This window comes from Myiozetetes cayanensis, unplaced genomic scaffold (genome assembly GCF_022539395.1).
Source record: "Myiozetetes cayanensis isolate MyiCay16 unplaced genomic scaffold, myiCay2020 scf2-11, whole genome shotgun sequence".
Taxonomy (NCBI): domain Eukaryota; kingdom Metazoa; phylum Chordata; class Aves; order Passeriformes; family Tyrannidae; genus Myiozetetes; species Myiozetetes cayanensis.
This window is the reverse complement of record NW_026087411.1, coordinates 29,041,292-29,056,366: the sequence shown is the minus strand read 5'-3', so window position 1 is coordinate 29,056,366 and position 15,075 is coordinate 29,041,292.

Here is a 15,075-nt window from a genome sequence, read left to right as displayed (position 1 = left end):
TATGGATCCAGATGGAAAAGGGCTACAATTGTTGTGTTTAGAAAGCATCGCTGCTTTGGAAGGTTGAGCTCACAGACAGTATTTTCACAGAGAAATTACAAAAATCCAGGAATGGTCAGTACAGGTCCCTGACTAACTTTTTTATTCTTTATTTCATAGTTTTTATAGTTGGTGTAGAATACTCTCATCTCTAGGTAAGGGTTTTGAAGCTATAGCTGGAGCAAGATCTGATTGTGACCAGAGTCATGCCAAATAGTCTGAGCTAATGCCTGGAAGAACTTCTGTTTGATGGGAGAAAGTGGTGGTCCTATAGGTGCAAGGGAACTGATAGAGTGGCACAACATGAGGTATTCTGAAGTGTCTTCTTCACTGTGAATCTACTTTGTTCTTATACAGTCCTGTCTTTCTCTTTATTTGAAAATCAGAAATTAATTTCACACTTTAATGCTCACTTAGTTCTGTGCTATAGTGTCTCTCTGTGCAAGGTGGAAGTAATCAAATCAGAAAAAGGCACTTTTTAACTCCCCCTGAGATGGGCCTATTTGTTACCTCCACCCAACTGTGGTCTTAGTGCATGGAGATAACACTCTAATAGTGTGTTGATATGAGCTGAAGGCAGTGCATACATGTCATGCCTACAAATTAGGTCTGTAATCTAGAAATCAGTATTATTTAAATTATGAGAGAATTCATTTGATCTTGGTCTCATCTACCATACCACTCTACACTTTGCAGAATAATTTATGGCTTTACCTTTGTGCTTTAGTGGGATGTATAGGGATACTGAAAATTATAGGACCACATGTTTAATTGTTTGGGGGTTTTTTCCCTTGAGGACATGAATTCTACTCAGTGATTTGCATTTGAAATGCCACTGGTCAAAAGATATCTTTTCCTAATGCAGTGGAGGATAAACAACAAAACAGAGCTTGCAAATGCTGAGCTTTGAAACAAACAGTGAAAAATTCCTGTTACTCTTAGGACTAGAAGCCCTTACAGCAGCCCAAAATATGGCATTGAACCACACTAAAACTCTTTACAGGGAAAGAATGCAGCTGCTGTCTAGCAGCAGAAAGAGAAAATAGGCATATTACATCTGGCATTTTCAAAGCTGGCAAGGACAAGGATGTTTAGTGATGAATCTAGAAACTACAATGCGCAAGCACAACTGTGCTGGGCCAGACCTACATTTTTTAAAGTCCCTATCCCCTCTCCAGCAGCGCTGCATATCAGAATAGTGCCGGTATAGCTCACTTCCTGGCATACACCCATCTGAGCACCAATAAAGTTTAAGGCTTTCTGAGTTGAAGGTTGTATCTAGACTGTGATGGTTAGCGGACCCCAGATGACCCAGTTGAATAAGTGTGTTTCATTGCTTTTGAATAAACCTTTCTTGGATCCCTAGGACATCTTGCAACACAATGTAGAACAGATTTATTTGGAAGTATGTGGTAAGTTCATTCTTTTGTTTGTAGTAAACCCTATGTTTGGGTGTTTTATTGGGTGGACCTATTTCTTTTGCTACATAAATTATTGAAAAATCATTCCTTAATTCTTCACTTTATTGTTATGGACTTTCTAGTGAAGACATTTGCAGTTATCTGCATTTGTAAGTCTCAGACATGACAAGGCTAAATTCTACCCTAAGTGACTCCTGTGCATCTCACTGGACTGCAGTGGGATGTGCATTACACAACCACACAGAGACTGGACTTAGGCAGGAAGCACCTCACATTAGGCATTCAGAGTAAATTAGCATGACTCATATCCTTGGGAACCAACAGCATAGCTATGCTTTTGAATGCCAAATCTTTCTGCTTCTCTGAAGTTGTTCTGAGCTGGAAGGAGGGAGTTGCTGAGGTAGTGATTGAAAATCACCATACAGAAGTGTTGAAAAGCTGAACATGTCCCATCATCCCAAGGCCAGAATTAGAACTGGGACACAGATGTCAATTGACATGGATGGAAGTGGAAATCATGTTGGTTAAACCAAACAATGGTTTAACGCTCACAAGTTATAGGCAGTTCCATCTATATTCCCTTCCCACTTACCAATACAGACTCAGAACAGATTTGCTCTGATTTTCCTCGATTTAAACCTCCCATCTTGTGGTTTAAAGCCACAAGATACTACTCAAAAACTCTTCAAACCTGGAAATTTACAGGCTCAAAAAGAAGCCTGCAAGTTCTCCATTTTGCTTTGCAAAAATTAACAGGAAAAAATGTTACTTCCAAACATCCAAAGGAGGATCTCACTCCTTTGATCCAGGCAAAAAGTCAGTGACTGGGAGGAATTTGCAATAAAAATGGACAATTTTCCCTCCTCCTGCTAAGCAGAAAAAAACATTCTCAACAAGTCCTGTAGGACAGGCTTTCCAGTAGTCACTCTGTGTCCTGCTAAGGCTCTTATTTCTAGATGCAGTCTGTGTTATCTTCTAGTTTCTAGGGAAGACAAAACCTACTGACTTCTAAATTGCTCGTTCCACTCATGTGCAATGAGAACCACCCTCAAGACCCTGTTTTTGCTAACAGCCCATTATATACTTGGTGACCCTTTTATCTGCTCTGCAGATCATATGGATCTATAAGCTATATGGAAGTATAAGAATAAGCAGGATAAATTCTGCGTAGTTTCGCATGCTTGCAGCGAACACCCGTGTATGAACAATCATTTCCACAGCAGCAGCACATTTCCCAGGGGAAACCTGCAAAGTGTGAAAGACTTCCCACTCATCCTGTTATCGATGCCCTTGTATTGATTCCTTCATCAGTGCTGCAGCTCTGAGCTACTTCACATGCAGCACAGAGTTGAATCATACTCTTCGGCTATATTTCTCTGACAAAGGAACCTGTTTCAGACTGGCAGATTTAAACACTTATGGAAGCTGAATGAAAGTGAAGAGAAGGAGCTCTGCTCTTTGTTTATCTGGTGTTTATCTCCGTAAAGTGAAACTATGATCCTAGCACTCCCTGTATACAGACTTAGGTCTTGATTTTTTTAATGGCATTATTGTGATCTCAGAGCACCCTAGGAAGAGAACAAAAGGTATATGATTGAGAATGTCTCTTCAGGAGCCATAACATATGTTAAAGTTTGTAATCACTTGCCTGTAAGCTATGAAAGCAGGTCGTATCTTTGACTCAGGGATTATGGTCTTTTAAATTAGTCAATTCTACAAGCATACATATAACAGCAAGAATGGAGGAGAGCTAACTGTTTCACTGCTGTTGCAGTGGTTCCCTTATGCTTTAAAACATCAGACTGAATTCTATATGGATGCCCCGTTACTTGAGCTACTGTTTTTATGGCATCTCAAGCCTTTTAAGACTCAATACTCATGCATCATAGAGGATTAATTCTTCATTAATTTGGTGAGCTGTAGATACACATGCCCATTTCTTCCAGTTAAAAAATATTAAACTGTCCATTTTCCAAGCCCTATTTTATTAAGAGAGGACAACACAGGAAGTGAGCTTGGGTAAATTTTCAGTAGATCACTTCCCTTCTTAGTACTACTGTTCCCTAGCCAAACCTAGTTTTCCATTTCTGAGTATGTCACTTGTCCTGCTCATGGAGTTTGGAGCCTTATTCTCAGCTTACGTGCCTCTGTACAGTCCCTTTAGCTCAGACCTATCAATTAAGCAGATCCCTGCTGAGGCTGCAGAAACTTCCTAATGTGATCTTCAGCCCTCAGCAGCAATTCCTGTGCCAGGTGAAAGGAGGGTCAGGCAAACCTTTCATTTGTTGTAATAACAAACCATGTGTGTGGAAGTCCTGCAGAGGAGCCAGCACTTCAAGTGATTCATGGAGCAGCACTAATTGTACTGGCTACTCACTGATAAGTTGTACCCTTGGTGAGAGATTAGCCCATAAATCACTGTGGGGAGGTCATTTATTTGATGTAATCAGTTAGACCTGTCCATTTTGGCAGCCTACCACTTCCTTACTTCCTTTTTTTTTTTTTTTTTTTTCCTGGTCCCTTTTTTAATCTTACCAAAGGGAACAACCACATTGTATGTCTTCTCTCATTCCCTTCTCCTTCTTGTCTTTTGTCCAGCTCCCAGAACTTTCCACTTCACAGCTTCTCAAGTTCTAGCTTCCAGTGAGTGAACCCTTCAGTTGTGTCTTTCATCCATGGTCTTCAAAGCCATTTACAAATACATAGAAGTTCAGGCTCTAAACCCTTCTACCTGCCTGATTTTGTAGGTGAAGAAGCAAGGATATACATGGCTAAGGAAACAATTTGCCCAAGCTCAGGATGCTGGCAGTATTTGATACCACAGTCAGTGATGTGCTGGTAATTTTTACAGACTGGACTACTCTACAGATGTTCTGGTTGCTGATTATCACAGATCTGTAGCAGAGTAAATGTTGCAGTTCTTTATGGGTCACCCTCTAGTTATTTGCCTACTCACTGTATTTATTTATATAGTGCCTAGAGGCTGGACAGGAAAAGTTATTTCATATGTGAGATTTCACAGTAGCACACAAAGGTAAACACAATTCACTAGATGCAGTTTGAGAGCCAACTCTGAGCCAGGAGGTGCTCTTCCTGAGCTCTTTATACAGGCTGGAAGCAGAAACTGAGTGTACACACAACCTCTTCGCTGATTTCCTTAGTGGCCTAGTTGCCTATGTTTGAGGCTATCATGATCATGTTTGCTTTGCTCTTTTTCTTCAGATACTATAGGACTACAACCTGGGCAATGAAGCCACTGCCTTGCTAGCTCTACTGTCACCCTCACAAAGAAATGTGGGAGATTATGTTGTGAGTCACTTCCAGCCAGTCACAGAATGGATGAAACAGGAGCAACCTTCCTTGGACCAATGAAGACGAAGTAATAGAGAATTTCTATTATGTAAAAAGCTTGTTGAAAGTCGTGACAAGTTGTGGATTATATGACTTCTGATAAGCTATTTTCAAAATGTTTTGTATTTTTCTAGTCCTCACTTGCAAACTTTACAGAACATCACTTAAACCTTGCAAAATCCTGAGAAAAGGCTCAAAAGTCACACATCATTATCACAGGAGCTCAGCAGAGATCCTAAAGAGTTGAGATCCCTACAGGTGTGGTTACAGGAATTCACTGAGCCACTGATAAATGATTTCTTCTGTGTCAAAACAAGTTTGTCCACCTGATGACCTTGGATTTTCTGTACTTTGAATAGTGCATCTTGTAACCACAATGACCTGCTTGAAAACTGGCAAAACTTGAGTAACCATGCAGATGCATCTTGCATTTTCCTATCTGCGATTGTTTCATATGCTGGTTTAAGAGTAAACTGGCATAAGAAATGATCCCAACTCCAGAAAGATTACAAATCAGAGTGGCAATTTACTGAAAAGATTGCAAAAAATATAGTGATACAGAGAAAAAACCAAACTGGTTATAACCCACAAAAACAGATGTATAACCCCACTCTCTGGCACAAGAATTGTGTTTGTTAGCCCCTGTGCTGAGTACCACTGGGACCCTGGGTGAAAAGTAAAAGGAAAAGAAAAATCTGTTGGTTTGGATGATGGTCGCAGTTCTGTTGAAGTCATGATTGCAGTCTTATCAAGAGTGGCAGTCGTGCTCCTGTTGAAGTTCTGCCCCTCCTCTGCAACCAACGAGTGGTACCAAAAGTCCCCAAACCCCAAGATTATATACTCTTAGGTTCAGGTGGGAATGCCCAGTACCTCTCCCAGGGCACTCAATTTCACAATGCGTGATTTAATTTTGTGAGTCATCGGATATTTTTGGAAATCTTTGATGCACTAGGTTGTTGCAGCTGCCTTTTTTGCCAGTCCATTGTGGCCCATTAGCAGAGATGACCCCTCAGGCTGGGTGTGAAAGTACTAATGACTTCCTGGAGGGGAGTTATCACAGCTGACTCATTGGTGTGAAGACAAAGAAACACTCCCCGCCTCACAGCGTTCTTTAACACCCAGTTTGTAGCCTGAGATGTCAGGTGTGCCCTGGGCAGCTGCTACAAATGATCCATTCATTAACAATCCATCAGAAATGACATAGAGGATGTAGAATACACAGTTTTGGTCACACCCACATAGTGATAAAATGGTCCCAGCTGCTGTAACTAGAACATTTCAGGTACGAAAATGAGCAAAATAATAGTAAGAGTGGTTTTTTTTTTGAGATTACGAGGGCCAAGGAAAGATTTTGTTTTGTTAGTTGTTTTTAAATGAAAGCTTCAATTCTGTGAATAATATAGGACCCCCAAAGTCAACAGCTGCATGGCCTCCCACTAACTTTCTGCTCAATGAAATTCGTGTTTGCCAAGCATCTCAACTTTGCTAAGGGAAAATTATAATTATTGCCTCCCAACATAAATTACATGCTTAATAATTTTTCATGTAAAATCTTGCTGTGGAAAAATGGTACTTGTTGACGTAATAATACTTTTGCACATAAAAATGTTTGTGTAGCTAAATATGCACAAAAAAATTCTTTTAATTAGCTATTTAGTTAGGCTGGTTTCAGTACTAGTTTACTATTGGTAACCCTTTATGTTATTCTGATATTGCACATGAGGACAGCACAACTATTAGTCTATCTATGTTTCTACGTAAACACTTATAAATAAGAAATAGAATTTCAATTCTGTTATTAAAAATACCAAGGAAAATAAGCTAGTAATTATATTAATTAAAGCTAGTAAGTCACTTCATTAGCATGGCAAAAAGACTTATTATGAGATAAAAATCACTCAAACAAATAGAAGATTTATACTTCTAGAGAAACCATTAATACTTCATTACAAAATGAATAACAAGGGACCAAAATGAAGGTTTAACTATAAACTGAAAGATAGCTAGAAGGAAAATGAGTTAAAAACACTATGAACAACCTCAGAGCGGTATCCTCCTTTCTGAAGCACTTTAATACCACCTTCCCTGCAATATTGTGGGGTCAGAAACAGCTCCAAAGAAAAAGGAAGAGCTCTGGCTATTGTGAAAGGGCTTTTGAAAATTGTTATGAAATATTGTTTAAAAAAGCAAACAAACAAAAAACCCACCAAAAACCCAAGAAAAGAAACCAGCTATTGCACAACCTAATAATGGACAAAGTGAAAAGACACCATATAACCTACTTGTCTTGATTACATCAGATCCTGGCCAGGCAAATGCTGGCTGTACTGGGAGCCAGAGCCTAAATATCAGGACAACATTGCTTTTCCTTGAACTTTTCCCCAACAATCTTGATTTGAAACTTCCCCAGTTTATAGCTGGAGTTCAGGAGCTATCCTGAACTATGGTCTTTCAAACTTACTACTCCATTACACTTGTAAAGGGCACTGGTAGGCCTCTATGTGTTGAAAACTTTGGGAGCACATCACTAACTTTGTTTCTAGGGGACCTTTTAGCTTTGATTTGCAATGGCCAACTGCTTCCAATATACAAAAGTAATCAAAAGCTACTACTGCTGATAGCAGTGGGTACTGAGAGCAAGCTGCTTAGATGTACTTTTCTATTACCTGGTCTGATGATAAAAGCCATGGACAGGAGGTAGAGAAGATCACATTCACTCTCTGCGACCTTATGTGAATCTAATTCATGGCATCAGCATCACCCCTCAACAAATATTCTTATTGCACAGATAAAACTTAGTTCCCTCATTGACTCAAGGTGTGGAAAGCTCTACAGGGTGTGATCTTCTCATGATTAATAAATCTGAGAAAGTCATCCAGAGCAGCAAGCAGATCCTAATACAACCACATTCAATCCACAGCTTGCTCTTCAGAGAACAGTCAAGAAAGCTTATATTCCACTCAGTGTTTCTAAGATACTATCAGGAGAATTTGATCCTAATCTAAGTTTTCAAAAAGTCAAGAAGTTCCAAATGAAGGAGAATTCCCTGTTGCAGCAGGAATATGGTTCATCTTGTAATACATTCTTGTAACATATATCCTCTTCACCATTTAGCACAGAAAGAAAATATATTGATTAGGCAAATATACTGCAAACAGAAGATCCTGTTCACGATAACTTTTTTATTTTTAGAAATGCACAAAGACATCATTTTCTACCCAGACATGCACTGGGAATTCTGTTCACTATTGACATGCCTTTAATAGCTGGCAATGAGCAGAACTACCTTGTAAATTGCCTTCCAATCTTATTGAAATAGCCTGATACAAACTGCACCCTAATTGCTAAATTAGGACTATGTTCTTGCTAAGCTAATTTCATTGCTAAATGGGCACGTGGTGTGGCAGTTAAGGGCTTTTTATCAGGTTATTACAATGAGGGATTATATAGTTTCAATGTAATTGAATTTTAACGAGAACAACTCTTAAGCAAATACACCTCCATAAATGATGCAGCACTGATGCTATGCTGAGAGATTGAAGATGACAACTCAGTGGAGCCAGCAGGACTTAGGGTCCTCTTTAGCACTTTAATTAAAAATGGTGAGTACTCCTTTTATTTAATTTTCTTTTCAAACATTATTCATAGCCAGTCTCTGTTCCTGGCCTGTCCACAGAGTCCAACAGAGATGAAGGAGGTTCTACTTTCATTTCCAGTTATCTCAGAACTGCTCAATGGGACTCTCTGCTCTGATAGTCCAACTTGATTGTCTTTTGTTCTTTCTTAGATGGACTTAGTAACAAATGCACCAATTAAGCAATTCACATTCAGCAATCTTATTGGTCAAAGCAGATAAAGAAAGACAGAATGCATTGCTTCAGTCTTGTCCATGTGTCATGAGAGTTGGCTGAATTCAGTGCAGGTTAAATTCTAGTGGTGTGTTTCTGATGCTAAAGCTTTCCTGGAAGAGCACTGTAAGACCCCAGAACCCGAGCAACAAGCTCAATTGGGAAAAATACTTTTAAAAAATATACAAGGCTCAAAAATCCACCCACTGAATGCTGGCCATTATTTCACCTCCAGGAGATTTTGACCTGAGCTTCTCACCACATACACTTAAGTTGGTTCTGACCCAATAATATAATCCAGTGCCTCAGAAGCACTAGGTGCTATTTTCATCCATGGCAGTACAAGAGGTCTGACTTCTCCCAAAGACACAATTTCTCACTGAGGACTGAGGTAGTGGGAAATTACTGAGATAATGGAATAGGAAAATATCAGCCTCAAATTATGCTCTCATTAAGAATTAACCTCTCTCAGCTCTGGTGATTGTTCAGTAGGGGCAGGAAGATACGCGTGATATTACACAACATCTGTGTTGGGATGTCAAAAAGAGACCAATCCAGACACATACACTTCATTGACAGAAAAGGAACCCCTAGAAAGCTGGGTTTACGATAGAATTATTTAGCTACTCTGTATTTGTAATAGATAGGATCAGTGTCAGGCAAGACTAATTTCTGACAAGAAGAAACACTCCTCAAATACTGTGGAACATAATTTGGTAATGCAAATGGACAGACAGATTGGGAAGCTCAAAACCCCTCCAGTGTAAAGTAACTAGTGTATTAGGTGAGATGTCAGTGTTGGTCAACAGCAATTGCAGCTATTTTCACTTATGAATATGGAAATACACCAAGGAATCCTGCAAAAAAAGGAAATTTCTTGATAAGCTCCACAGCTATTGCGTTTTAATTGCTGGTAAATGCCCTCTCCGATAATGGCATCTGCTGTGTACCTGTGCGGTCACAGTACACTGGAAGGAGCTAATGACTGCAGAGCAGAAGGCTGGCCTGAAGCCACTGCACGTGTACACCTTAATGAGGGTCTTGTTGGGAAAGAAGGGCATTGAGCAACAGACTTCTGAAACTGTTGAAGCTGTTGGAATGGAGAGGGGATCAGTGTCGGCCCATTTTACCCAGAGGAAGATGCACCCACATTGAGGATGTTTGCTTGGCAGCTGCTTGCCTCTTGTGCACACAGACATAAAACTGGCTCCAGTGTCTTGATATGCTCAGATGCAGAAATATGTCTGATAACAGTTGCCATAATGAGCATATTACACACTACTCATTACATCCTTGAAAAGCAACCCAGGCCCAGCTCTGTCTGAACCACAATGAATTCAGCATCAAAGTGCTGATAAGGAAGGAAATGTGATGATGGCAGCTGCTTTTACTGTTACATTTTCTATTACTAGACTACATACTTGCTGAGAATAAAGGATTAACCCTGTCCTCACCCATCCTTAACTCTATGGCTCTGGAGGCTCCTCAAAAGACCGCTGCAGAGCACAATGATAAGAGAGATCCTGAAGAGGAAATAAGAATATACTCAGAACTGATATAGTGATCTGACTAACTCAGGATTACTTCAAACATTAAGACATTTTGAGGCATTTCAAACACTGACTCATTAAACTAAGGGTGATCCCAAACCACACAGCAGCAACACTTTGTGGTGAGGACACCAGGGAGCCTGAATACTTTCTGTGCTGCTGGTGTGTTGCGCACCCTGGAGAAAGTCGTTTGACCTCCCATTGTCCCTCTTTTCTTCCTACTTTACTGTTGAGGCATATGCTGAGGTTCAAGCTATCTGCTTATGTGACCAAGGTGCAAATGGTGGTATGTTCAGGGTTACAGAGGAATGAGGGCCTTCTGTTCTCCCAGTGTATTATTTCACATACCACTTCCTACAAAGTAAAAGTATTTCTAAATCTGTCCAGTCAATCTGTCATTTTACATTCAGATTGTGAAACCTCTGTAGGTCCTTAGGAGCCTTCTTAGGTTCCATCTCCACTTCTCCCTTTGCTTCTTATGGTCCTTCATGGTCTACCACCATCCTTGGGTCCTTCTTCCAGCTATATTAACCTCATCCACTTCAATATTTGATATAGTGAGTACTGTATGTGCTAGTGAAGCACTTTCTAGTTTTCTTGGAGGATCAGTAATTTTCATTCTTAAATTTCTCGATATAATAGGATATGTGATAGCAAGGTAAATGTGATATACCTGATCTGCCTTGAACCTGTTTCTGTTTAGGTTCCCAGTGCCTGATGTCTGACTTCTTAAAAATTAACACTGAGTACATGCATAAGCAAGAGGCAAAACCCAACTCAGCAAATGGTGCTGAGCATTTCTCTGGAGCAGAGCTTCCAATCTAGACAATGTTTGCAAGAAGCATCATCATTGCTGTCTGGGAGCTTTTTGGTGGAGTGAATTGCAAGTACATTTTCCAGTGTCTTGAAGGTATAATCAGTAACAAACCTACTATATGGCAGGATTTGAACCTGAGATCTGTACTCTAAGTCACTACTGCCAAGCATTGTTTTAGCATAATATCCTTCCTTTTTGTCAACTGTACAGTGTAAAGTTTCTACTAGTGCAGTGACTAAAAGAGAACACCACGGTGACATTTACTCTGATTTGCCACAGACAATTTCATCAGAGAAAGAAATGAATATACAAGGAGACTAAAGTATCTTCTTAACCCTGAGGGTGCTTTTTCCAAGAGGAGGAATCAGACACATTGATTCAAGGCTCTGTGCTAACTTCAAACTTCACTTAATTTGTTGGTACGACAAGCTGACACTAAAACCAGAGATACAACAAACAGTTAACAACAGCAACACAGCAAAGTCCTGCAGAGCCATTAAGCCTATAAATTAATTCCCCAAAGCATACATACCTCTTATCTTCTTTCCTGTTCTACACAAGTGCTACTGAATCAAATATGTTGTCTGTATTTTGTTGCTGCAGAAATGAACTTCCTTCTATTTAGATAGTGCATTGGGTTTGTGTGGACAGGGGGGGCTACGGGGTGGATTTTGTGAGAAGCTGCTAGTAGCTTCCTCAATGTTGAGCAGAGCCAATGCCAGCTGGCTCCGGTATGGACCCACCAAGTCTGACCAAGTCTGAATCAATCAGGAATGATAGTAACACCTCTGTGATAACATATTTAAGAAGGAAAAAAAAAGTTGTTGGCAGATGAAAATTGCAGCCGGAGAAGAGTGGAATAAGAACATGTGAACAACTATGCAGACACCAAAGTCAGTGGAGAAGGAGAGGGAGGAGGTGCTCCAGGTGCTGCAGCTGAGGTTCCCTTGCAGCCCATGGTGCAGAGTATGATGAAGCAGGATGTCCCCATTCAGTTCATTGAGGACCATGGTGGTGCAGAGATCCACCTGCAGCACATGAAGGAACCCACACTGGAGCAGGTGGGTGCCCAAATGAAGCTGTGACCCCATGGGAGGCCCATGTAAGGGCAGAGTCCTGGCAGGGACCTACTGACCCGTAGAGAGAGGAGCTCATACTGGAGAAGCTTTCCTGGTAAGACTTGTGGCTCTGTGTGGAACCCGCAATGGAGCAGCCTGTACCTGAAGGACTGCACTCCCCTCAAAAGTGACCCATGCTGCAGCAATTTGTGAAGAAACTGTTGTCTGTGGGATAGACTTATGCTGGAGAAGTTTGTGCAGGACTGTCTCCCGTGGGTGGGATCCCATGTTGAAGCAGGGGAAGGACTCCTCTCTTGGAGCAGCAGCAGAAACAACCTGTGCTGAACTAACCATAACCCCCATTCCCTGTCTCCCTGCACCACTGGGAGGAGGAGGTAGAACCTGGGAAGAAAGGAGAGGTTGGGAGAAGGTATTTTATTTCTCATTATCTGATGATAATCTCATGCTCTGATTCTGTTAATAATGAATTTAATTAATATCTCCACTTTGAGCCTGTTTTGCCCCTGACGATAGTTGGTGAGCAATCTCTCCCTGTCTTTATCTCAACTCATGAACCTTTCATTATATTTTCTCTCCTCTGTCCAGTTGCAGAGGGGAGTGAGAGAGTGGTTTTAGTGTGTACCTGGCATCCAGCCAGGATCAACCCACTGCAGACAGTTTGGTTACACACACATTTACTTTGGGTGTAATTCTGGATTCTCTCTCCAGCTCAGTTAAGAGTTAGAGCTGATCAGTTAAACTGCTGTGCTCATAAGAGGGAGCAGGGGGAGCAGCTGACCCACACTGTGCTGTACAACCTTATTTTCCTCAGTGAGCTCAATCTGTGGGGCTCTACTCCACTGTCATATGCAGACAGGACTGCTAATCAATAGCAGCGTCTTTGCTGCACATAACAGCATATGCTGTTCTTTGTCCTTTCCTTACCTATGTAAATAAGAATAGACAGATCCACCAGTTGATAGATAATTCATTTAGTGCCAGTTTTTAATCTGTTGTATGTGTTTGGGGACAGATACTTACTACAGAAGAAATAAAGATGGCAAAAACCTTTACTCACTATGTCATCCCCTTGGTAGGTCTCACCCTACAGGTATTTGACATCTTGCAGCTGGAGTAGTATAGGGTCAATACCACCCATCATTACTTCCCATCTGTGTGGGCTACATTCAGCTGGTGTGTTTTTCTAATTTCTTTTGTTTAATTTTTACTTTGACTTGTATTTGTTAGAAGATGGACCTAAAACTTCAGTGCTGCCTCCAGCACTGATTTTTGAAGTCCCCTTTGCACATGGTTACACCATTACTTCTATGAAAGGCACCAATAGAATGTGGAAGACTCTGATTTCAGACTAACTGAAAGAAAAAGGAACATGAAAGGAAGTTAAACATGAAGTTTTAGCCTGAAAGGATGTTTATTTCAAGCATTTCTGAAAGGCTTGGGTTCAAGTCAGTATGAAGGTTCAGTGTAAGGTGGGATCTGAAAACCTTTGGTCAGTTCTGAATATTTCATTAAGATAACTTCAGTAGGTCTATAATATGTCTTTCTTGAGAGCTTTGCCTCTATAAAAGTAAAAATTTGATGATTTCGACCAGTCTTGTTTATCATAAAGCATTAGCAAAGCCTTGTGTACTACTGGTTATAGGAAGAAAGAAAAGCTGTTTCAAACAAGAGTCTAAATGACCTCTCAATAAAAAAAAGCCAACCCCCTTCTTATTTATCTTCTCACTTGGTTTTAACGTTTTTTACCTGAATCTTTCAAGTATGCCCTGCCAAGATAGAAAAAAAAATCTTCCCAGTAAAGGGAAGAAATAGCATGGTGTCTTTCCAGTATTTAGTTCAAGCACCCCAGCTGAGCAGCATTAGTCACAAGCCATTAGAATAGACAGCCTGAACTTCTCTCTGGCTGCAACTGAGCAGGAGCTGAGCACTTGAGGTGGAATCATGCAGTGCAAAGCACAGAAATTCTGGCAAAAACAAAATAAATCTCCAAGTCCCCAGTAAATATTTTTTTGCATATATAGTAACCATGGCTGACTACCAGGAGGAATAAAACATGTGGAAGACAGTGCTCTTAACTGAGGGCACACAGCTTGACTTAGATAATAAAGGAAGATTGTACAAGGTCTGGAGCAATAAGCACCATATTTTAATAAGTAATTTTTTGAAATAACAGAGCACGGTCATTATAAGGGTTATCTCTTTCCCTTGGCAATCTGTTGTATTTGTGACAGTAATCTTGGCCTGCAGTTGTTCACATTATCTTTATGCTAGGAGCTTTTAGAGGGGTTGCTATGGCTTGCTATTGCAACACACCTGGAAAGTAGATGCCTGTTAGCAGCTTTGCACCTAAAAGGTGTAAAAGGAGTAATTAGGAAGGTAATATATTGAGGCAGGCAGTTAGATCTCATTTCTCTTGGTCCTCTGTGGGTTATTGATGAGAGGGTGCTTCAGGTGCTCTCTCTAATCTGTTACTTTTTCCATAGTCAGAAGCTCCTTCTCAACTGAAAAATTCAGCAAGTTCAGTGGAAGTTTATTGTAATGTAGTGATTAGTTCTTCCCTTTTCTTTGACCTAATTTAGGGATTTTTTTTAAAATTTATTTTTTTTTATTTAACACTGTGTTAGTGGAATCTAGCTTGGGATCTCTGCTTGTTTCTGAAGTTTCCTATTTTGTCCAGTTAGAATAGAAGGTCTGGTTGCCTTCTTGACAGGGTGTCCCAGTTCTTTGCAGCTACTAAGTTTCACAACATGTTATCAAGTGTGCATGTGCTGCCTTTTCATAGCCTTGGCCAGAATTTTTACTATCACCAGTTTGCGGAGGGGGAAGTGAAGAGATGCAGGCATAATGTGTTGTCTAGGTTCAGAAAAGGTCCTGATCTCTTTCATGGAGAAAGGTTGATGTCTTTGCTCAACAAGGACCTCATTTTTCCTATTGTCTTTGTGCAAGTTGACTCTGACATAGGGCTGAGTT